Genomic DNA, 24,531 nt, shown 5'->3' with positions numbered 1-24,531 from the left:
AGGAAAGAGGTGAAACATGGGTGCAGGGGAGGCAACCGGCAGTGCCCAAGGCCCCGGCCCAGTGGAGGCTGAGGCCATGCCTTGCCAAGGTGCTGGGGTCTGCCCTCTGGAGGTCTTTCCTAAGGAAATGTTCCCACCACCCCCACAGGACACAGAGAAGCTCATTTGGGAACTCTCCACCAGCACTGCCGACATGCGGGCCACGGTCAACGCCATCAGAGACAGCCTGCTCCATGGCATCAAATGAGGGATCACCACCTTGAAAAAGCAGCTGGAGAGGGAGCACAGCTTCAGGTTGCAGAAGTTACAGCTGGTGGCCCGGGAGTGGGAGGCCCCCGCGACAGCTGTAGCAGCAGATGAAGATGCTCCTGCAGCATCACTCGAGTGAGCGCAGTTTCTCCAGGAGCAAAAGGGCTCAAGGTCGAGATGGAGAGATTCATGGAGGGCAGCATGTCCCCCAGGTCCCTGCCAAGGACAGTGTTTCCCTCTGGCGCTATTTTTTAAGAGCTCATTAAAGGAGTAGACATCACTGCCTCTTGTGCCCTCTGAGACCAACCAAGTGCTGGCCAGCTCGGCCGGGCTCCTCAAGGCCTGGCAGGCAGGCTGCGCTGCTCAGGGCCGTCTGCCCCCACAAGCGCTTAAGGATATTTTGTTCAAGGCAGTGTTGGGCTCCGTGCCAAAAGCCAGTGAAGAGGCAAAGCTTCCTGGAAACCCGTCTTGTTCCTCCTTTGCCTCTTCTCCCAGCAAGTCCTCTGCACAGGGAGCTGAGCTTGGGTCTAGAGAGTCCACTGTATAATGCAGTATTTGTGCTTCAAAATGTCCGTGACCTTTATCATTTTGCTGCAACTTGAAAGTTGCTGGACTTCACTTCTTAAAAAGAAAAAAAAAAAAGAGGCTGGCCCCATGGCCGAGTGGTTAAGTTCACACGTTCTGCTTTGGTGGCCCGGGGTTTCGTCTGTTCAGATCCTGGGCATGGACATGGCACCCCTCGTGAGGCCACGCTCGGGCGGTGTCCCACATCCCACAACTAGAAGGACCCACAACTAAAAATATACAACTATGTACTGGGGGGCTTTGGGGAGTAGAATTAAAAAAAAAAAAGATTGGCAACACTTGTTAGCTCAGGTGCCAATCTTTAAAAGCAAAAGAAGATATTTTCCACATTGCAGTTTTTCTCTTGATTTGGGGTGTGATGTTGTTAATTGATCGTCCAAAACTTTTTCCTTTTTTTTGTTAATGGATATCTGCTTAAAAAGCTTGTTGCTTACGGCTCACACAGGCGTCTTTGAACCTTCAGGGCTGCTGGTATGGCTGGAGGAGTGGGTGGCGCAGGAGGTGAGTTCTTGGCACAACTGAACAGAACAGCTCTGTGCTCCGATGACCGACTGTGCGCTTGTAGCTCAGCTGAGCCCCAGACACTAGAAAGCACAATGGCAACAGCTCCCCCAAAAACGAAACCTTTGGCTTGCTCTGCCCCGTGGCTTTTCTTCTTTTTCCATCACAATAACTACAATTTGTTGAATGCTTAGTATACACTACTAGGGACTCTTTATGTTAATAAGTTAATTCCATTCTGAAAATAACTGAAAGAGATGAAAATTCTTATCTCCACTTTATAGGAGGAACCTCAGGGTCAGAGAATTTCAATAACTAGCCCAAGATGACACAGTCATTGAACGGGTGGACTATAACGCAAATCCAGGGCCACCTGGTGGAGGCCTGGCTTCCTCCAGCCCACCCCAGTGTCTGAAGGCAGGACTGATCTGGAAATACCTCCTTAAAGAACACCGCTGCCCTCCTTCAGGAGGGAGCTCACGCTTCTTAATTCCAGCCCACCAGAGTTTGGTAAACATCTACCATGAAGTCCATCAGTGTTTATGGAATCCTTAGTAGCACCTACTATGCACCAGCATTGCATTTAATGCTTCCCGTGAGCAACATGACGGATGTCCCCCTCAGGAGGGGAGACGTAGAGGCCCCGCTGTGCAGATGAAGGCCCTGAGAGGAGGTCAGCGATCTGTCCAGAACCGCACAGTGAGCAGCATGGCAGAAATGTGGATTCCCAATGTCATTCTCAAGCCCACCCTCCTCCCAGCCACCTCACTGTCAGTCGTGACTGGTTGCAAGTGACAGAGGGAAAGGGCAGGGTGGCCTCAGGAGTGACGAGACTCAGACCTAGTTGCTGTCAGAAGCCTCTGCTTCTCAATGCTTGTTCTGTGTCTGTCCTGCAGAATGACCTCCTCTCTCTTGTTACAGCTTGGCGTCCCAGGCTAAGAGGTTCCCTCCTCCCAGTTCCTGTTTAATATGTTCCCAGGAAAGAACTCTCTTGGCCTAGACCAAACCCCACGACCCAAGTGGGGCAGGAGCCGGGCCCCAAGGAGGCGGTGGTGAGGCCACGAACAGATGACCATGGAGCCAGGCTCCGAATAAAAATGAAGCAGGCTGGGGGGCGGTGGGCTGTGACAAATAGCAGAGCCCACGCTGTGCATAAAGAAAATGTTGTCCTGTTGGAATGTAGGCTGAGTGTAGCCAGAGATTCCAGTTTTTTTGAGAAAAGCAAGAAACCCAGATTTTTTTGTGTTAAATGTCTTGATTCTTTTGAAAGCCAGCAGCTAATTAGAAATAGATTTAAAACATTGCGTGGGCGTAACAAAGCACTTCTGTGAGCCAGATGGGACCTCCAGGCCATCTGCAGTTTGCAGCCTCTGGTGGAGGTGGACAATATAACTGCCCACTGCACCCCGGGGGTGCCAGGGGTGCCTGCCACACCTGGGGCCTCCCTCCTTCCACTGTGGCTCCTCATGTGGCAGCTGCTCCTGGCAGATGGGCAGACAGACCGGGAGGCAAGAGGCCCCTGGGGTGCGGCCGGCCAGAGTGGGCGGGATCTCGGGAGGGCTGTGCAGACGTCATGTTCCTGATGGGCCCACCATGGGGGCCCCAGGACTAAGGATCGGGGTCTAGGCTATGAAGGGCAGGGAGACCAAGAGGTCTCGACCCCACACCCAGCTCGCTGAGCATAGGGCCGGAGGCAGCGGCGCACAGAGACCTGGGCGAGGGCCGCGTGGAGGGCAGCCAGTCAGAGGGCATTCCCAGGAGTGTGCTTGCTTTCCTTGGGTTGTTTTGGTTGCAGGGAAACAAAGGTGGAGGAAGGGTTTTGTTCTGAGGCTGCCCGCGGAGAGGTGGAACCAGAAGAGGGATCTGAGATGGTCAGTGTGAGGGAATTTGGGGACTGTTGGGTAGATTTTTAGTGTTTTGGTATGATGGGGTAAAATTTATGCTGTTTTTTATGAGGATTAGGCATTGCAAATTGTATATTTGGTCTTGTTTTGGGGGTCTGGCAAGACTAAAATAAATGGATGTGGTGTAGGGTTTAATGTGTGTGTAGGGGGACATTGGGCCTGTGGGGTCCTGTGGGGCTCAGCTACTCTGGGAACTCAGCGGCGGGAGTTTGGGGGTCTTCTCGGGACTCAGCAGCTCCTTGTTGTGGCCCAGCTGGCTGCTGCTCCCTCTGCTTTTTCACACTGTCGCTGGTCGAAGCCTTCAGGGCCTAGATACTCGCTTGTGGCCTCTCCACCATGTGTATCCTTTGAGCTCAGCCCCCACTGCCACTGCCCTAGTCTCTTGGCTTTTAATTCCACACTTCAAGAGATGTTTACAGAGCACCTACTGTGTGCACCAGGCCCTGTTCTAGGAGATGCAGACTGTTAAAACACAAAATTCGACTGAGTAGATCTGAAGATCTAATGGCTTTATTCAACCTTTCATGAATGAGCAGCATCCCCTCCAGCAAGTAGAGAGGAACTCTGAAGAGCTACAGAAAAGGAAAGGGTTTTAAAGGCAGACAGTCGGTGGGACAAGGAAGAAGTCATAAATAACAAAAGGATTATTTCAGGCAAGGTCACCTTCCTTTAGGGGACACAGTTCTCTTAGTGGATTATCTCTCTGGTGCTGCTCAGGAAATTTCAGACTGACGGGTCAGGATCACATTCCTGGGAGAGGCTGGACTGCAATTAGGTTAGGTATTAAGCCCTAGTTTGTTGATGTGGGGCATAGCACAAGTGACTCCAATTTGGGCCTGTTGTCTTTTTAACAGGACACAACTGTGAAAATGCAGACATGGTTCTTGCTCTCTTGAGGGGAGAACAATAAAACAGGATGGGTTCAAGAGGATGCCAAAATGCTGCCACCAGTGTCATAAAAATAGAGTGTGCAGTCGTGATGGGGTGGGGCTCAGGCTGGGTGGCCGGAACATCTCTCTGAGCAGGCCACGTTTAAGTGCCACCTGAGACTAGGACCAGCCAGGCGAAGATGGGGATGAGCACTCCAGGTGGCCTGAGCAGCAGTAGGAGCTGCCCCCACCAGTGTGGGGGGCAGGGAGGCTGAGGTCAGGCCACAGGGCAGGCTCAGACTTGAACCCAAGGATCACCGCAGGCTGGTTCGCACTGCCAGCAGGTCATCCTGGGCCTGAGTGAGGATTTAAATGTGTGCTCTTCCTGCCTCTTCTACCTCTTCAAATAACGTTAGTGACAACCAGGTCACTCAGCAGTTCCAAACCACTGCCCTACTGTGATCTAATGCAGCGTCTCTGCCCAAGGGCGACCTGGGAAACAGGAGCTGGGACTTTCACCTACGATCAAAGGTGTGTGGTCTTTCCACAAAGTGCCGTCTCCACCTCCTAAGAACCCACCTGCAGAATGACAGCGCCCTGCGGGAGCATGCTGCCCGAGCCCGTGGAAGTATCCCCCAAATGAGGGGCTTAGGAGAGATGGAAGTCAGGTCTCTCTCAATTCCAGTCCAAGCTTTGTTGGAGGACGCCCCAAGATGCCAGCAGGGGCCTGGGGTTCACCCCGTGGGGCTCTCCACTACACCCCGTTCCACTCAGGCCACTGGAAATCAGAAAGGGGGAGACAAAGGGAAGCCCTTCCCTTGGAGGGCAGAACCAGGAAACCCTGCCTGTCCTCCTCCTGCTCCAGCCAGAACTTAGTCACATGGCTGCACCCAAGGGCACTCTAGTTCTGCTCTCACCAGAACACCGGGTTTGTGTTTACTACAAAAAAAGCCGACAGTGGATATTGGGGAACAACTGTCACTGGCATAGCTTTTATATTTGTAATTTTCCTGATTATGAAAGCAATACACTCATTGCTAAGAATCCAGAAATGGGTGAAGGCAACAAAGATCATGAATAATTCCGGAACTAGCCATTGTTTAAGATTTATGGGGTCATGTCATACACATTACTTTGTATCCTTACTTCTCACTTAACAATATAACCCTGGTAATCTTCCCGGATCAATAAATCTACGTCTACATCACCATCGTGGTTTTTTAGAGTATGTTTAAACAATGATCTATGAAGAACTGGGCGACAGATGTGATTTGTATTTATTTGATTACTAAAGAGGGCGAACATCTTTTCACATGTATTGGCCGTTTTCCTTTCTTTTGTGAATCGCAGTTCACAAGCTTTGTGTATATTTTAAAGGACCCTTCACTTTTTTCCTATGGACTCGAAAACATATCCACTTTATATATTACGGATAACACATTAGCAGGCACTTACACAGTTTATACGCACCAAGCACTGTTCTAAGGACTCGTAACTTTCACTCGTGGGACGCTTACAATAGTTCCACAAGGCAAGGATTGTCATAATCCCCGTTATCGGATAAGCGATTGGCCCAGCGGGGAAGAGGCAGACCTGGGATTCAAGTCCTCGCTCTTAACCACTAGACGCTCCAGCTAATGTTTTGCCTGTTAGAGATTTCACAAAATTGTGTTTCCAACTTCCTAACTTTCCGGGCTTCACTTATCCGGCCAACTCCATCAGTCCTTCCCCTCGCGGCCTTCGGGGCAGAACGGGGCCCGGGCGGGGCGGGGCGGCGTCTCCCAGCCGCCCGGCAGGCCCACCGGCTCTCGGGCGGGACCGGGACGCGCGCCGTTTGGAGGGTCGCGGCGCCGCAGGGGCCGCGGGGGCAAGTCCCCTCCGTCGCGGCGGCCCGGCGCCCCTGAGCTCGGACACCCCGCGGCGACCCGGCCGCCCCGGCCCCGGGCCCCCGCGCCCCGTCTTCCCCCGGAACTCCGGGTCCCCGGCTCCTCGTCCCCGCGGCCCACAGAACGGCTCCCGGGCGCCGCCCCCGCGCGTCCGCGCCCAGAGGACGGCCCCGAGGCCCCGACCGCGCGCTCCCCGGGCGCAGGGCCGTCCTAGCGGGCGTGGGGAGCCACGCTTCAGGCGACTCGAAACCAGGAGGATTGAGGACTGCTTCGAAAGGCGGCTGCAGACGAAAGCCTCCAAAGCCTCGGGCGGCCGGCCGCCACGGCGGCATCATCCGCAGGAGGGGAAACTGAGGCACAGCGGGCCGGCCTTTGTGGGCGCACCGAGGACACGCCCCCAAGCCGGAGCGCGGCACCCGCCGCCCCGCGCGCCCTCGGCGGCCACGTGACGACGCCCGTCCATCACGCGCGGGAGGCGGGACGCTGCCCCGCCACTCTCGCAGCCGTCCAATAGGAAGCGGGGAGCAGGCAGGGAGGCGGCCCCGCGAGCCCCTCCCACGTTGGCGCCCCGCGCGGGGCGGGCCCAGCCGCCGCCCTCCAGTGGGGTCCCGGATCGCCTGGCTCTGCTGAGGCGAAAGGGCAAGGCGCTCGTCAGTCAGGCGGCGCGGCCAATGGGCTCGCGCGTTGCCCTCGCGCCCGCCCCCGCCTCGGCCTCCCGGCGCCCGCGCCGCCTTCCCTCAGGCCGCCGCGGCCCGCCCGCCCGCGCCTCCATCTGGGTCCTCGCGCGCGGCTCTCGGGCGGCGGCGGACGGCGGCGGCGGGCGCGAGGACCCCGCTGTCCCCGCGGAAGACGACGGCGGGCGGCAGCCTTCTCCGCGAGCCTGAGGTGGGTACGGAGGCGGGACGGCTAGCGCGGCCCCGTCGCCATCTTCCTTCCGTGGGAGCCCCGGCCGCGCGGCGGCGGGAGAAGGGCAGTGCTGCAGGCTGGCCGGCGGCGGCCTGGTCGGGGCGGGCGGCGGCGCGGCCGGCTGGGCGGGCGGGGGATGGGCGCCGCGTGGCCGGCCGGCCCCAACCCCCTCCGCTTCCCGCCCAGCGCCTCACGGGCCGGGGGGAGGGGTCATTCTTCACATTCTTCACCCCGCCCCTCCCCCCGCTTCAATCAAACTTGGGCGGGGGAAGTCCCGCCCCCGGCCCGCGCCCGTTGGCCGGCGCCGCCTCCCGCTGTGGCGTGACTGGCTGCGGGCGCCGCCAGGTCCCCCTGACGTCACTTCCGCTATCAGGTTTGTGGGCCGGGGAGACCTTGGCCTTGGGGGCTGGGATGCGGGAGGGCCGGTGGGAAGTGCGGGGGGAGGGCCGGCGCGGACGGGCGTCCCTGGCTGGCTCCCTGCGCCGATCGGCGCCCGGCGAGCCCAGTGCCCGGAGCGGCGGTACGGCCGGGCCGCCGCGGGCCGTGCTTGGCGGGTGGGGGCGCGCGGGAGGAAGCGGCCTCCGGGGGTCGGGCTGGTGCCTGGCGCCCTGGGACCCGCAGGGCCGCGGCCCCGACGAGGCTGTGCGCCCGGGCCGGAGTGCGGGCGGGCCCCGGCGGCGCGGGGCGAGGAGCGTGTCACCTCTGTGTCCTTGGCCGGCGGTGGCCCTCGGCCTCCGAGTTCCGCAGGAGGGCTGGCCGCTGCCTCCTGGTGGGCGGGGCCGGGGGCCGGGGCGGCGGGGGCCTCGCGTGCGGGCCGCGGCCGCCGGGAGAATGAATGGGCGTCCGCCGCGGGCGGAGATGCCGCCTCCCTGGCGCCCAGCTCCGAAGTCGCGCCCGCGTCCGGCGGTGCCCGAAAGCCCGGCGGCCGTGCGAGGAGACGCGCAGGCAGCTCTGACGTTAACCCCGGGTCGCGTGGAGTGGAGAAAGTGAAGCGGGCTCGCGGCCGCTGTCCGCGCGGCGCCGGCTCGGGGGCGGCGTGTCGGGCGGGCGGCGGCGCCGCGGGTCCCGCGAGGGCGTCAGCTTTCCTCGGCGCGGCTGCTCGCCTTGTTGTTTCAAACTTCCCGAGTGTTTCAGAGTGACGCCTTGACCGCTTCTAAATTCGTGAGAAAGTCGCGTTTAAAGCGTGTTGCTTGGGGACGGACAGTCAGAGTTGGTGTCGGGAGGAGACGTAACCCTTTTTGGATGGTTACTTTGCAGCGACAGCTAGAAGGCATTTTTCCTGCCTTGAAGCGGGCTGAGTCCCCCTCCTGCCCGCTGCACTGAAGCTGCTGAATTTGAGAGGCTCGGGGATTTTGCAAGTTTGAGGGAAACAAAAACACCTTTTTTTGTAAAAAAGAGAAACTTTGTACATCACTAAGCTTAGACTTTATAGTCTGAAGAGATCAATGTTATACAGGTTGGTCTCAAAAAAGGGCGTTTTGTTCCTGTAAGCGTTAGCTGGAGTTCCTTGGTTTAGAGCACAGCGCCCTAGATCCTCGATCCCGTTCCTGCAATAGCTGACACAGCGATAGCCGTCGACTCTGGGAGTGGTCCAGTGTGAGGGGCTCCAAACCAGCGTTTCACCTGCAGGGCCTGATTCATTGAATCGTGAAATCATTTTCACTGGGTGGTGATCATAATCTTTAAAAAATAGAGTAGAAGATATTAGTGTTATATGAAACTATCGGTTCAGTCATATGCGTATATATTCCTGCAAAATAGCTTTCTCAGGGTGAGTGTCAAAAAAGTTTGAAAAATAGTCTTTCTAAAGGTTATTTTTCTCGTTTGTAGTGCTGGTCTTCTCCAAGAAGTGTTAAAAACAGCCCTGCTTATTTATATTTGGTGGAACATGTTCCCCTCACTTTAGTTTTTGGGAGTTGGGGAAATAAATTTGCTATCAATGACCAGCATGCATCTTAATCGCTTAATCTTTTTTTTTTTTTTTTTTGAGGAATATTAGCCCTGAGCTAACATCTGCTGCCAATCCTCCTCTCTTTGCTGAGGAAGACTGGCCCTGAGCTAACATCCGTGCCCATCTTCCTCTCCTTTATATATAGGATGCCTGCCACAGCATGGCTTGACAAGCGGTGCCATGTCTGCACCCGGGATCCGAACCGGTGAACCCCGGACCGCGAGAAGCCGAGCGTGCACACTTCACCGCCTCACCACCGGGCCCACGCCTCACTTAATATTTTTAATAGTCTGAGAAGCTTTTATTTAGACAGTGAAGGATCTTCTCCATCCCAGAGTATTAATTGCCAATGCTTTTTCCACGTCTAGATGAGAGTAGAAGAATCTGGATCCCCAGTAGTGAGTTGTCAGCATTGCCTTCTGTGACGTCAGGATTAGAGTAAAGGAGGCCTGGTCACTGTGTGTGCTTTGCCTGTGCAGGTGTTCTAAGCATTGCACAATCACTTGAGTGGACTTCATGAAATACCAGATAAAATTGAGAGTCGTTCTTTTTTGATACTAAGTCTTTGGAATCTAGAGTGTATTTTATGGTTCGAGCACACCTCACTTTGGGCTAGTTGCATTTCCAGTGCTCAATAGTGACGTGGTTAATGGCTACCAAGTGGATAGTGCAATTGGAGTGAATTGTCTAGCTGCTTTTCAAAAATTAGATTTCTCCAGCTGAGTATTTGCAGTTTCACATTAACAGCCACAAGTGTTCCCTGTCTGTCCATAGCCTTCTCTCAAATGTGAGGAAATTGCATCAGGTGATTCCTCAGGCTGTTTCTGGATCTAAGATTTAGGTATTCTGAGGCAACTGACAACTACACTTTTGTTAAGTATTACTTTTTGCTTCTCTAGGACTATTTTAAGAGAGTTTAGATCATCTGTTTTAAAATGACAGTAACAATACGATTTGGAGGCATTTTGTTGTTTGTTAAGTAGTTATCCTTTGCTCTGTCATGAAGTTACACTATGTGTTCACTTGAGAATCCCTTCTCTCCCCTATTTTTAATTTGGTTAATTACATGATTGCCTACTGCATAAGAGAGAACATTTGTCTTAGTGAATTCACTCTTAATACAGTGTAGACTGAATTTTCTGCTAGGGATATAGTTAATTGTAGGAAACTGGAATTTAGATTAAATAAATAGAACCTACTTTTTCTTGGCTTTGGGGGATGTGTAGATTATACAGTAGGTTTTCAACCTGAGAAAATATCAGTATAATGAAGAATAGGGAGGCCGAGAATTTTAAAGGATTGAGAAGTAATGGTGTATATCTAATGACCATTAAGCAGAACAGGTCACTGAAGTGGAATACTCTGCCTTACCATAAATATTTGTGTGCATTATGGGGTTTGTAGCAGAATTTACTTTTCTTAGGTATACGGAGGGAGCACACAATGCACCTGTAGCACAGAAGTTGGCCCCAGGTTAGCAGTTTACATTGGAAGGTTTAGGAAGGAATACTGGGCATTGACTTGGCACTAGCTACCTTTTTAAAAAAATCTCAGTTTAGATAATTTGATCCAGTCGAGAGCGTGCTGCACACCTGCTGGGTGTCTTAAGAATGAATCAATCACAGGAGTTGGTCGTTTGGAAAACATCATCTAGTACTTACCTGTGTTTTAGGGCAATGTTGGTGGAATAAGAAATCAAGATCTTACATTTGATTTAGGTTAACTTTCATTAGTGAAAGTCTAAAAACTGGACCTTGTCAATTTCACATGTCAACTTACATTGATGGGGTGATCCACTGCTAAAAATATTCCATACGCTCTGTGAAAAGAAGCAAAATACTGTTAGAGAGTTTGCTTAGTAGTGATGTTTTAATATTCAGTCAGCATCATCAGATAAATAATTTCATTGATGTTCAACTGAGTATTTGAGATTGAAGGACATCTATTAAGTGGCCAATGTTCTAATTTTGATTTGTATTTGTCAGCGAGTGAAACTGAATGATGAGACTGAAGAAAATATTTTATTTGTAAGGAAGTTTGGCAAAAGTGAAATTTATACAACCATAAGATGGCATATGAATAAAGGTGTTTAAAAATAAAACTTGGCTGAGCTACTTTGTTTATAGGAGTATGTCAATTAATGTAAAAGGTAGGAAATTTGACTTCTGGCAAAACAACGTTTTCACTCAGAAGTGAAAATCAGCCTCTTAATAGGTATTAAGTATATAAAAGATAGAGTATGCCTCCTTCTGGACTAAGTTAGTTTAGCATATTTTAAGAATTTAGAAGCTAGTTTAAAATACTATCTTAGTAAAATTGATAAATGCAAAGGTGAAATTTATATATTCTTCTTCGTTAATATGTAGCCTTCACAGTGTATATTCAAATGTGTTTTTAGGACTATGACACTTAACCACCTATTGGTCATAGACTTCTTTGCAAGAGTGATAAAAACTATGGACTAGTGTAGAAAAATTCTATACACAATTTCTGGGGCTTACTGAAGGCCATTGTGGATGCAGGTTAAGAACCCTGACTTTAAGGTGTTGACTATACAAATATGTTAAACATGATATGATACACACTGTCATTTTCTAAAATATAAGTGGATTTTAGAATGTGAGTGTTAGTTATGGACCCTTGATATAAACACAAATTTAGACAAACAACCTCATTCATAATTAATAAGTAGATTTGCCTCTTTATAGCACATTTTAAATTGGCATAACATTATTTTAAATTGAAGATAAATGTTTTTGACTGTCACAAGTTTATCTGGGAAAGTAAGACTACTGTTTTAGTTTCTCAGATTGATTTGTTAAGATGAATAGTTCTGTTTGTTAAGTATTTCTGGATCATTAAGATATTTTGTATGTGTTTCTAGTCCTCCGATCAGCCCCAGGAGGTATGGATGTTACCTTTCCCCGATTGGAGATGAGAGAACCAAACCTTGGAGTTTATGTAACTTGCCCAAGATCACAGCCACTAAGTAGCTGCTTGACCCCAAAGCCATTGCCTATACTGGTGTGTTGACCTGAAATCAGTTTCTTAGAGTATATTTTGTTCAAGTTGAATTATGACTTTTAATCACCATAGTTTTTAATGGTGAGGAGAGTAGTTCTAGCTTCAGATTGAGTTAGTATGTGAATAAAGATAGAAAGTAGATGTAAAAGTATGTTATTTTTTTAAGAAGAATTATCTGAAAGAACAAATTCAGGTAGTTTTAACTAACAGCATCTTGTTTAAGATGCTGTTAAAAATGTAATATTGCCCGTTGCAGCTCAAGATACTGAGCATCCACATCTACTATGTACTTGACTCTTTTTTATTGTATCGAATCCCTCTTAATAGCTCTGTAAGATTTGTCTGATTTTTGTAAACTAAAATAACAAAGGCTCAGAGATTACATGGTATGTCTAAAGATATGGTAAATTCAGAGCCAGGATTCAAACCAGGTGTCTGATTCTGAAGTACGGTTTAACTGTAGAGGGAAAAATCTCAAGAACTGAAAATACGCTGACTAGTTAATCCTACTCCTCTCTTTTTCCCAGTAGTCAAGCATCTTATAGTTGTGATCAGAGAACAGGTGAGGGTTTTTACAGTCTTATTTCTTAATGAACATTTCCATGGGTCCTCATAATCTGTAAGTTCTAGTATATGGATTGTGTTCTCTGTTTCTGAAAGCTTGCTTAATTAAACGTTGCTTCTCAGCTGTTAGATTTTAGTATCTAAAAATTTGTTGTAATCAGTATTTCCTTAAAAACTGCAGGCTGAGAACCATCAGTGGATGGTAAAATCAATTTGTTATGTATAAGAAAATAGAAAATACAAGAGAGAGTAAGGGATAGTGTTGATTTGTGAACAATATAAGGATTATATTAATATTACTTGTTTATAGACATGTATAAGTACTGTTTAGAAATATAAAATACTTTTCTTGGTGTGGATCATGGAAAGGTAGAAACTGCTGCTCTAAGAATAGCGATGCTACATAGTAGATATCTGGTCTTGCTCCTCACCCATAAACATCCAACTTTTAGATTACATTTGTGTATGTATCCCCCAAAACTGAGCGTTTTAGTAGTCTTAGGTATGTAAGTTGCCAGATTGCTTTTCTACCAATATGGTACCTTTTTACATGGCTGGATCAAGAAAACTAGTACAAAGTAAGCATGCCACACTCACCAAGATTGAATAATGAATACATTTGGACTCGACGTTTATTTCATTTTCTATTACTCTGATAAAGATTCAGACACGTTTTAATTGAGAAAATTGGTCCGGAGTTGAGGGTTGGGGTAGAAGTGCCGGCGTTCCACTGTACCAGCGGTTTCACTGTTGGCTGTTATTCTTCTAAAAATAAGAACTGTCCTGGTTCTAGGGTAAGATTTTAGTTTGTAAAGGCTTGACTTTTTAGGGACAGTTGTCTGCATCTTCATACCTTGAATCGTCCAGCCTTGCAGAATTGAAAGGGCCTCAGGTATAGTAAGTTTGGAGATTCAGTGCTATCTCCTGTAATTTGGGGCAAGTTAGTAAAATTTTTAGCACCAGTTTCACCTTGTAACATAGAGATGATGAGACTATCAAATAACGTGGCACCCATGAAGGGCTTGACATGGGGCCTTATGTATGTTGGATGTGTGGTAAACCTTATTCTTACAGATCATTTAGTCCAATGTGATGATGTTACAGCTGGGAAAGCTGAGGGGCTAGAAGATCTCAGTTGCTTACACCAGGTTTCAGTGGCAGTGAGTGAGCAGGGCCAGGATTTGAACCTTGGTTTTTTTTTTCACTCTAAATGAGTAATGCTGCTATGAACATTCACGTGCAAGTTTTTCTGTTTAATTCTCTTGGGAATATACCTATGAGTAGAATTACTGAGTCATGTGATAACTATTTAACTTATCAATGAACTGCTAAATTTTTCCAAAGCACCTGCATCATTTTACATGCCCACCAACAGTATATGAGGGTTCTGATTTCTCCACATCCTTGCCACCACTTACTTGTCTTTTTGATCTGTCTTTTTGATTATAGCCAGCCCAGTGGGTCTGGTTTTCCGTAATAACTGATAAATGATGTTGAGCATCTTTGTATATACTTATTGGCCATTTGTGCTTATGAACCATATTTTTGGAGAAATGTCCATTCAAATCTTTTGCCCTTTTAAAAAATAGGTTGTCTTAAGTTACTTTTACATATGGTGTGAGGTAGGGGTCCAAATTCTTTTGCATATGGATATCTGGTTGTCCTGACACCATTTGTTGAAAAAAGTGTTCTTTCCCCATTGACTTGTTGTGGTACTCTTGTTAAGATGAATTGACCCAATATATGGGGTTTATTTCTGGACTTTCAATTCTATTTCATTGAGTTATTTGTCATGAGTGTTTTTGATTACATGTTTTGGTTACTAAGTCACTACTTAGTAACTTTATTCAGCATTAAATTTAGTGTATTTTTTTAAAAAAATAAATCTTTATGGTAGCTACCTGTTAAATATGAAGTCTAAGTTGAAGACTAATATTTAATATGGTTTAGGTTAATTTGAGTCCTAAGATTTTGATTATAAAACGAAATTGATCATATTGCTTTGTTCAGAGGGTATTGGACCAAGGTGTTAAGTCCCTGGGTCCCTGCCTTTGATTATCACAGCACCTTTTTAGCTAAAAGAGGGAACCTGACCCTGACTCAGATCCAGCAGATTATCTTTGATTTTCTGTTAATAAGACCACTTAGTGTTTGGTGGCATGGAATACAGGAGTTAGGTTAATTTAAAAATTAGATTCTCTTTGTGTGTTTGCTTTTTATCATCCCATTGTACATTAGTGCATTTAATCATGGATTATGCATGATGTATGGGATTTTTGGGTTTTGAATCATTAGATTTCATTAGAGGCTCTTCTTTTCCTTTGTAATGGGTTTTTTTGGCTTCTCAAGGAATGATAAGTGATTTCATTTCTAGTAACTGTAAGAAAACCAAAAGTTGATAATAGTTAAGTAAGAGTTGTGGTAAGAAGGTGATTTCTGAATCTTGTGAATATATGGCATTAGGAGTGGATTCAAGTATTTTAAATAATAATAACCAACTATAGGAAATGAAAGCACCGCATAGATCATACATGTAACTACAAGTTAAATTGTTGATTTTTAGAAGATTTGTTCAGTTAAACTTATGTTCAAGTTAAGTGAATGAAAATGGCCTAATACTATTTTTCTCCTTAATCACACAGGGAACCAGGATTACCAGGAGAAAGCCTTCCTGTGGTGCTCAGCTGTGGTCCCTTTTCAACGTTCACCCTTGACGTTCTCTTCACTGTGGGATGAGGTAGTAGGTTGTATAGTTTTAGGGTCACACCCACCACTGGGAGATAACTATACAATCTACTGTCTTTCCTAACGTGATAGAAAAATCTGCATCCCAGCAGCCTCATAGAAAGCTAATATAACTAGTTGTACAATATTTAGGATTAACTTGTGTAAACCTGCTGTAGTGCAGCATTTCTTTATGGTGTGCAAGTTGCTTATTCTTTTAGAGAGAAAAAACTTTAGCAAGTAGACTGGATGGGGGTGCGGATACTTTTTACTTCACATTTCCGTATGTCAGAATAAGTGTATATTTTATTTTGATTGATACTGTTGATTTTGTGTTGTGTTTCCTTTTGAAATAGATGTGCTCTCCGTTCCAGAAGAAAAGATTGCTCTGTCGGAGTGAGGTAGTAGATTGTATAGTTGTGGGGTAGTGATTTTACCCTGTTCAGGAGATAACTATACAATCTATTGCCTTCCCTGAGGAGTGGACTTGCTGCATTTTGTTTTTATCTAGATAGTATTAAAACTCAGAAGAATTAATTTTGACATTGTTTTGTATTTACAGTTTGTTTACGCTAAGTGCTAATTTTCTCTGTTCAAGTATAGTGTACCTGTAATAGACACAGTGATCTAAGTTTTTAATTTTCACATATGGTATATGTCAGAAATCTGAAATTAAGCAGAAATCTCCAAGAGTGAAGAAGGTGATCTTCAGGAAATCTTAATGGGGACTGGGCCCTTTTGGAATTGTGAGTTGGTTTACTGCACTGCCTGCTGCTGCCTGTGTCCGGGGTGAGACCTGGGCGGTAAAGGTAAATGCAACTGAAAAGACCCTGAGCTAAAACGGCGTCAGGGTGATTGTGGTTCACGGCCCAGTTTGGGTTTGGGGTGGCCTTGGGCAGTGTGTAACCGCTTCTTCATTGGTGTGTTGTTTTGGACGGCTTCACTCTCCAGCCTGGAAAAGGAGAGATGGGCTCTGCGTTCTACCTATGCTCCCTCGGATGTCACGAAGACCTCACCTTTGCCCCAAAACCTGAAGTGGTCCTTCATTCACAAAGGGGCATCCCCTGAAGCTGACAGATGGGGAAATCCATAGTTTATTGTTTTAAAGAAAATATGAGGATGATGCTAGAAAGGCTTACTGGAGTTTTAACACCCATGATGGCCCATGTCTCAGCTTTCTTCCAGTGGCCAAATCACATGCTGCCTGGCTCTTATAATCAAGCAAGGCGAAAAGCTCCCTGTTTTAAGTGCTTGCAGTTTATTTTATTTTGGGAGAAGAAAAAAGGCAAAATGTGGAGGTGAAGGAGAGGTGACCTCTTCCCAAATATTTCCATTGATCATGAATCTTAATATCTAAGATAACCACAGTGTATGCTATTGGCAGTAGGAACTTGGCGTGAGAGAAACATCAAATTCTCTCTTGGATGGGCCCAACCCAGATGAGTTATCCTGGGTCAGATTTTTGCCTTGTTTTATCCCTGGCATACAAATGGACACTTACGTGATCCAGAATTGGTCTGTCTTAGAAACTGGACATGTAAATATTGGGGGAAATAATCATTTTTACATTCATTGCCTTTTGGTGTGCCAAAGAAAAGTGGGAATGTTTGAGAAATTCTTTGGCTTAATCTTTGTTAAACCGACAAGTTAGATGACTCTCCTCTTCATTGTGTGGCCAGTACAGTCGTGGAGTTTTGTGGTTTCCCAATATTTCCCTACATTTTGTAAAAAACACTTGAGTACCTTTATGTGGAGAATGTGACAGTCTCTAAAAGCTTGTTTTTGATGGCAACATCAAAAATTGTGGTACCAATTTGCTTCCATTTATTCATTCAAAGGTCAAAAACTTAAATACTTGGGTCCAAGAGGAGCTGGCTGTAACTAGGAAACATCTACAGGGCACAGGCAGTAAGTTAATTTGTACCAGTTGATGGTGGCAAGCAGGATATTTATACATAGTGTCACCTAATTTTCCAGTTTATCAAGAGGGAGATTTTATGAAATTTGATATTTAAATTTTCGTGCAAAGTTTAATGTTTTAAAAAGTCTGTGACTCCAACAGTGTATCATGGGCTGGGTATTAGGCTTCTGGTTTGCATCCTCTGACATAATTGAATTACTTACTGTTCCTTTGTAACGAGGTTTGATTTTAAGCAAATGAAGTTGTGGTTTTTAACCAAGGTCTTATGGCCAGGAACTTTTTAAAAGCATCAGTGAAAGAATTCCATTTGGTTTGAATTTGAAATAAAACCCAAAGAATATGGCCTAATTTAACAGGTTAATTTGAAGTGCATCTGCCAAGTAGAAGACCGGCAAGAAAAAAAATGGGTTCCTAGGAAGAGGTAGTAGGTTGCATAGTTTTAGGGCAGGGGTTTTGCCCACAAGGAGATAACTATACGACCTGCTGCCTTTCTTAGGGCCTGATTATTCCACGGTCACCTGTTTCCTTGCTGCCTTGCTTTGGTGTAAGCAGAGTTCCTTCTGCAGGTTTTCTCATAAATGAAAACATTGCAGGAATACCAAAGGAAGCAATACTTGCATTCGTGGTTTATGAACAGCAGCATGGTACCAGCGTTGATTACTAAGTCATCCGATGAGAATTTAAGGCTTCTGAAGTGTACCTAGTTGCTTATGTGTCTCACTGAGGGTTGCTGGGAGTTTTGGAGAGTATTGTTTTTTATTTTTGTCAAGTTCCTTTTTCTGATCTGGAGACTGCCAGCTCTTTTCCCCTCAGTAGCCTCTGTTAGACCTGAAAGATGTTTAACAATACTATTGAAATATTTTGCTGTACAAAAATATTTTCCTACACTGTATTTGTAAATATTTATCTTGCTAAGTTTCTGGGTTTCTTTGTCTTCTGGACTTGAAATGTGGGTCAGTTCTGGTGGAATTGCATATTGTGGGAATCCATCATTGCATTGAGCGCCCATTATGGTATGTAACCCTGTGGTTGAATCTGTTTAATGTGTATGAGGCCTAGAAGGTCAACAAAATGAAAATGGTTGTAAGGTAGTGGAGTTACTATAATTTGCTAACCATCTTTGCAATAAAAATACTACTTGAAAATTGTGCTTCTTAAATCATTCTTAACTTTCATCTCCATCCTTGCAGAACTAGGTACATTTTTTAAGTATTTAGACTTGTTTTAAGATCTGTTAAAGTACTCACTTTGATTTTTTATTAGCAGTAATTTGCTGATTGTACTGTCATTCACAGATGTATATTCATGAAGCTAACTCCAGCCGTATCCCACTCTTACATTTTGTAAACGCTTGTGTCTTTGTACACACAATTACATCTGCTCAGGACACACTGCTTTCTTAAAGTAATTCTCATTCTTAGTCTGCTCAGGCAGACACTACCTTACAAAAACTTTCCATTATCTCTCCTCAGTTCCCCAGTCTGGTGCAAACATTTGTCACAGTAAGAATGGTGCTGAGCCTGGGATGTGTGCATTAGCATTAATTCTTTTCAAACTATTTTGAACAGTAATATATTTAAAAGACTTAGGTGAAATGGTTGAAAGGGGATTCAGTACAGCTTCCTATCTTGTTCCCTCTCCTTAGAGGATGTTCCAGTGGGAGGAAGGTCAGGAGGTGCAATCTAGGCATGTCCTGCTCCTCTGCCACGTGGGGCTTTAAGTTTCCTCTGTAAGTTGAGATAGTTGGTTATGGCTTCTAAGGCACCTTTCGCATTGTGCAGCCCTTTAAAATCAGAGTTTAAAGATTTCGATTCATGAGTAGCAGAACTATATCAGTTTCATGTACTGTACACAGATTTGAGTGGAAATGCATAGGAAAAGAACAAGGAATTGAAAGTGATACTGGCTATAGTAGGATTAGGGATGATTTTTTAAATCAGTATTGCAAATTTTCTATAGTTTTGCTTGTAGAAGTATTCTAAATCTCTAACATCTTCCTTATTAAAGTATTTGGACCTCACTACTTGGCCCTCATTTTTTCCCCATTTCATTCAACTAACTTTCCAGATTGTTCTTTATGTTTCCTAGTTTGCCTTCCACTTTTGGGGAGGGGAGGGGAGGAGAGCTGAGGAGCCCTCTGGGAATTGGACGTAATGCCTTCAGCAGTGTTTGCTGATTGATTGGCCCACCTGAAGGAAGCATCTGCTGTGTTCTGACTCCTTGGGAATCTGAAATCTTGCTTATTGCTTGAAACCCATAATTTAGAATTTTAGTTTAACTTAAAGGCATTTTTCCTTAAGAGAGCCTGATGTAATTTCATTGAACTGCTGTTATCAGAAGAAGAAGAGCGGGTTAGATGAACTAGTGTTTTAAATAATGGAGGCTGCCCAGTGCTGGTATGCAAGCATGACCAGTGTCCTAGATCCTTTATACCTTTTTTTTTTCTTTGCTGAGGAAGATTAGCCTTGAGCTAACATCTTTGCCAGTCTTCCTCCACTTATTATATGTGGGTTGCTGCCACAGCGTGGCCAACAGGTGGTGTAGGTCTGTGCCCAAGATCCAAACCCACAAACTTAGGCTGCTGAAGGGAGCACGCAAACTTAACAACTACGCCACAGGGCCAGCCCTCTTTTTAGCTTCTCCGCCATCTGTAGCACACCCTTTCCATTCTCAAGGTCACGTTTTTGTCACAACATGTCTGCTATTAACTGGCCGTCACCCTTTTTCCAGACACAAAGATGTAAGGGGAAGGGCAGGCGCATTTCAGCCATCAAATCTGGTTGAAGTGTTTTCTCAGCAGCGTCTCCTAGTGACTCCTTTTCCACTCACCAGTTGGTGCTGTCGCCCTGCTGTGGCTGCAAGGAAGATTGGGAAGTGGCTTACCAGGCCAATTGCCAGGCTGAGTAGAATTGGTTCCACTAGTAGGGAGATGGGAGAAAGCGAAGCAAAGGGTATTAGGATAAAACTTGGCATGAGGAAGACCAGTGGGCTCTGTTCCGTCCCTGCCATTACCACTTGTGCAGCCTCAGTTGGGCAGGCCTTCCCAGCCCTCTGGGCATGGTGAGGAATTCTCAGCTGACTGGAGGGGTTCAGTCAGAAGGGCTGCATGGGGCTTTTCCATCTGAGCAGAGAGCACGTTAGGAGGCCAATGTGCACCCTGCGATGTGTATTACCTCTAGCACAGAGACCCGTACAGGACTGGAACTAAACACATCTATTTCTCAAATTAACAAACTATTTAGAGCAGTTTTTGGTTCATGGCAAAATTAAGCAAAAGGCACAGTACACGTACACCTTGTCGCCACCCCCGCAAACTTCCCCAGTATTGACATCCTAACCACTGATATGTTTTTGGTTTGAGGGGGGTGGTTTGTGAGGAAGATTGGCCCTGAGCTAACATCCGTTGCCCATCCTCTTTTTTTTTTTTTTTTGCTTGAGGAAGATTGTTGCTGAGCTAACGTCTATGCCAGTCTTCCTCTACTTTGTCCGTGGGATGCCTCCACAGTGTGGCTGAAGAGTGGAGTAGGTCCACACCTGGGATACGAACCCACGAACCTCGGCCACCAAAGCGGGCCATGGAACTTCAACCACTTGGCCATGGGGATGGCCCCACTGACCACAGTGGTACGTTTCAATAAAGCATCTTTTGTTTCTCCCTTTCCTTTGAAGTTTTCCCACCATTAGAATTAGGCTTAGAGGCTGAGCTTATTGCCCCATGGAGGGAAGGACACATGGTACTCAGCAATGACCAAGGGACAAGTTCTTGGCTTTGGGTGCCCGGACTGGGAAATTCATGCCAGAAGTAGGTAGTTAAAATGATAATTTGGGATTTTGTATGAACGTGTCAAGAACTAAACGTGGGGGACTGAGGACAGTGAATTGCATTTATTAGCAATGGAGTAGAGGAAAATGCACAGTGGATTGTTTCTCCACTTAAGAATTGTACCAGCAGGCAGTAGGATGGGAGGGCATGACACTGCAGCCAGACTGGTGAGTGCTGGAGAAAAGGTCCCTGAGCTGAGTGCCCTCTGGAATGGGCATGGGGGAGCTCTCTAGATGGATGGGGGCGTCTGGGGGCAGGCGTGGGAGGCTGGGCTCCCAGGACATAACTTGGGAGAGCACAGACCTCGGAAGCCTGTGTACAGCATGGCTCCTCAGCCTAAGGGCCAGAGGAGTGGTGTGCTACCCATGGAAGTGGCTGTGGGAACCACCCAGACAGCTTCCTGCCAGGAGAACTTTGATTTCATTTCATCCTTATCTCAGAAAAGGTGCCCTAGCTCTTGGACTAGCAGTAGATTGTGACCAGATCTGGCCAATGAGATGTAAGGAGTGGTGGTGGAGGGGGAGAGGATTTCATAAAAGGAAGGTTCTGAAGGAGAAACTGCCTTGTGCTGTACCCTGCTGCTTACCTTTGAATGTGGTTTTGTGATGACCAGAGCTGCTGCAGCCATCTTGTGACCATGAGAGGGACAGAGCGAGGTCACTGCCAGCCTGGAGTTCTGACAACATTGAGCTGTTGAGCCATTGCCAGCATTTGCCCACCTCCACACTTCAAATTATGTGAGAAAAAGGAACTACCTCACAGTGTGTGGGTGTGCTGTTACTTGCAGAGGACAGCTCCCCTCACAGGATCCTTCCTATCTCAGGGAAGGCTAAGGAGAGGTCTTAAGTGTGCTCAAGTGAGGGACGAGTGAAGGTGCTGAGGCCATCAGGTAGGAAGGAGCCTCTTGGCTGGGAGAAGGGTGATAGAGACTGGATCTCTGGCATCTGGAGGCCACGGCAGGACCTGAACATGAGCACAGCATGTAGTGGGGAAAGGCTGACGCCAAAGACTATGTTTCAGAAACCTGGGTCTTAGAAGCAGCAGCCAGCAAGGACCACGCCCGGACAGCATGTGGACCAGACACCGCTCCCTTGTGCTGAGATGTTAGCCCTTTGGAAACGTCACCCTCAGGGAGGAAATGGCGCCGGGGGAGGACCTTGAATTTGATAGACTACTAAAACATAATTACCTTAAATGGATGACATTTCAGTTTCCTGCAATTAGTAGTAATGGAGGCTCAAGATAGAAATAAAAATTTTAAAGTTACATTTTTGTGCTCCTGACTGGTAATTGCAAATTTTGAACTCCTACAGTTAACAAAACTGACTATTCATAAGTAGAGAGCTGCTTTGATGATATGCAATGAAATCTGATAGAGAAACAGATTTTTTAAAGCAAACTATACAGCTTATTTCTCACAGGTAATACAGATTAAGTTTCTTGCACCATCTCGTAAACCTAGGTATATTATCCAGAGTACTTGATATGAGCTTGTTTCACATGACAGGCTTGCAAGAAATGCAACGTGTGTGTGTGCGGGCGCACATATACATATATATCCAGTCCTTGCTTTGCGTGGTGCCTTGTTAACAGAAACTCACGCACATAAGAATCATGTCCTTTGCTTTGCCTGACAGAACCACGCTAAGTGAGAACAAGGTCCCTGTATGAATGAGTTTGTGTTAACACAGTACTGTGCAAAGTGAGATCTACCTGCATATATATGGGCCCTTTGCTGCTTTAAATATGTCCAGCTCACTTCCCTGTCTTGCTTCCTGTTAGTCTGGGACCCATTGGTCATAAATCGTCACTGGGAGATAACCCCTCTTAACTTCGAGATTGTATCATCCAGCCCATTGGCAGCTGCTTAGGAAGCTAAATACTAAATCCTGAGGTGTGATGTTTCAGCCAAGTCTGAAAGTGGAGGAGTGACTGAGCATAGGTTGAGCACTGACCAAAATGAGAAAGAAGGTGGTTGAGAAAGTCTAAAAAGATGCACAAGGCTTGAGGTCCAATACGTTGGTCTAATGCTCCCAAGATTATAAATAAACTTTTCTTAAATAATCTTATGATGGTTATTTTAATATCTTGGGTACCCAAATATAGGGACTGGGGAGACAGGGTATGGTGAATGGCAGAGCAGAGGATGTCTGAATAGTGGGAAAATATATTCCAATTACTGAAAAAACTTCATTGGCCTAGTGATTAAGTTTGGCACACACTGCTTCGGCAGCCTGGGTTTGGTTCCCAGGCGCAGATCTACACCACTCATCTGTCAGCAACCATGCTGTGGTGGTGGCTCACATACAAAAATGAAAAGAGGAAGATTGGCAACGGTTGTTAACTCAGGGTGAATGTTCCTCAGCAAAAACAAAAGAAAAAGAAAAAAAATAATATCTGCTTGATTGATAATTCTTTTGTGATTGGGAGGAGGGTGACCTAGTCCCTAACAGAATCATGCAATAGGTAGTCCTTTGAATGTGGCTTTTATTTAACATGTTTTAAAGGTTCATTCGTATTGTAAACGTATATGAGTAGTTTCTCCTTTTTCATTGCTGAATAATATTTTGTTGTGTGGATATGTAACATTTTGTTTATCCTTTCACTGATTGATGGGCATTTGGAGTTTTTGTAGAGTTGGCTCTTAAACATTTGTGTACAAATCTTTCTGTGGACATTTGTTTTCATTTCTCCAGGAGGAATACTGAGGAGTGGAATTGCTGGGTCATATAGTAAGTTTATGTTTAACCTTCTAAGGAACTGCCAAGCTCGTTTCCAAAGTGGTTCTACTATTTTACATTCCCAGTGGTGATATATGATGGTTCTAGTTTCTTTACATCCTCACCAACACTTCATAATTTCTTTCTTCTTGATTGTAGCCATTCTGATGGGTGTTTAGTCATGGCTCATTGTAGTTATAATTTGCGTTTCCAAAATGATTAATGATGTTAAACATCTTTTCATGGCTTATTAGCCATTTTTGTGTCATCTTTGTTAATATGTTCACTTGCATCTTTTAACCATTACTTCATTGGCTTATCTTCTTATAATTGAGTTGTGAGGATTCTTTATATATTCTAGGTGCAAATCCTTGGTCAGATATATGCTTTCAAATATCTTTTCCCAGTCTGTTGCTTTTCATTTTCTTAGTCGTGTCTTTTGAAGCACCAAAGGTTTTAATTTTGATCAAGTCCAATTTATTAGTTTTTCCTTTTAAGGACCATGTCTTTGGTCTCATGTATAAGAACTCTTGGCCTTACCCAGGATCATGAAGATTTTCTCCTATGCTTTCTTCTAGGAGTTTTATTGTAGCTCTTACATTTAGGTCTATGGTACATTTTGAGTTAAATTTTTGTGTATAGTATGAGGTAATTATCTTTTTGCTTATGGATATCCAATTGTTTCAGCACCGTTTATTGAGAAGACTACCCTTTTCCAGTTGAAATGGCCTGGCACCTTAATTGAATATCAATTTACCACACATATGAGGCTTTATCCTTTTATAAAAATTTTTTTTACAGCTTTATTGAGGTATGATTGACAAAAACTTATATATATTTAAGTTATACAGTGTAGTGTTTTTTTCCCCCCTACTTCCAAGCATAATCTTGTTTTTCAGTTATT

General features: G+C 45.9%; 1 protein-coding gene across 7 annotated transcripts in view; it reads left to right on the top strand.

Annotated features, from left to right (window-relative positions):
• Positions 1–6,692: 6,692 nt before the first annotated feature.
• The window catches only part of ZNF169 (zinc finger protein 169), a 122,914-nt gene continuing 105,075 nt past the window's right edge, over positions 6,693–24,531 (top strand). For 3 of the 7 annotated variants that reach the window (XM_070589973.1, XM_070589966.1, XM_070589962.1), the window contains exon 1: positions 6,693–6,879. The gene's annotated coding sequence lies outside the window, so the exon portion shown is untranslated. The remainder of the gene's footprint in view (positions 6,880–24,531) is intronic. The other 4 variants (XM_070589972.1, XM_070589961.1, XM_070589981.1 and 1 more) reach the window with 3 other exon arrangements.

This window comes from Equus przewalskii, chromosome 22 (assembly GCF_037783145.1).
Source record: "Equus przewalskii isolate Varuska chromosome 22, EquPr2, whole genome shotgun sequence".
Classification (NCBI taxonomy): domain Eukaryota; kingdom Metazoa; phylum Chordata; class Mammalia; order Perissodactyla; family Equidae; genus Equus; species Equus przewalskii.
Note: the sequence above shows the minus strand (reverse complement) of the source record. Positions and strands in the feature narration are given on the sequence as shown.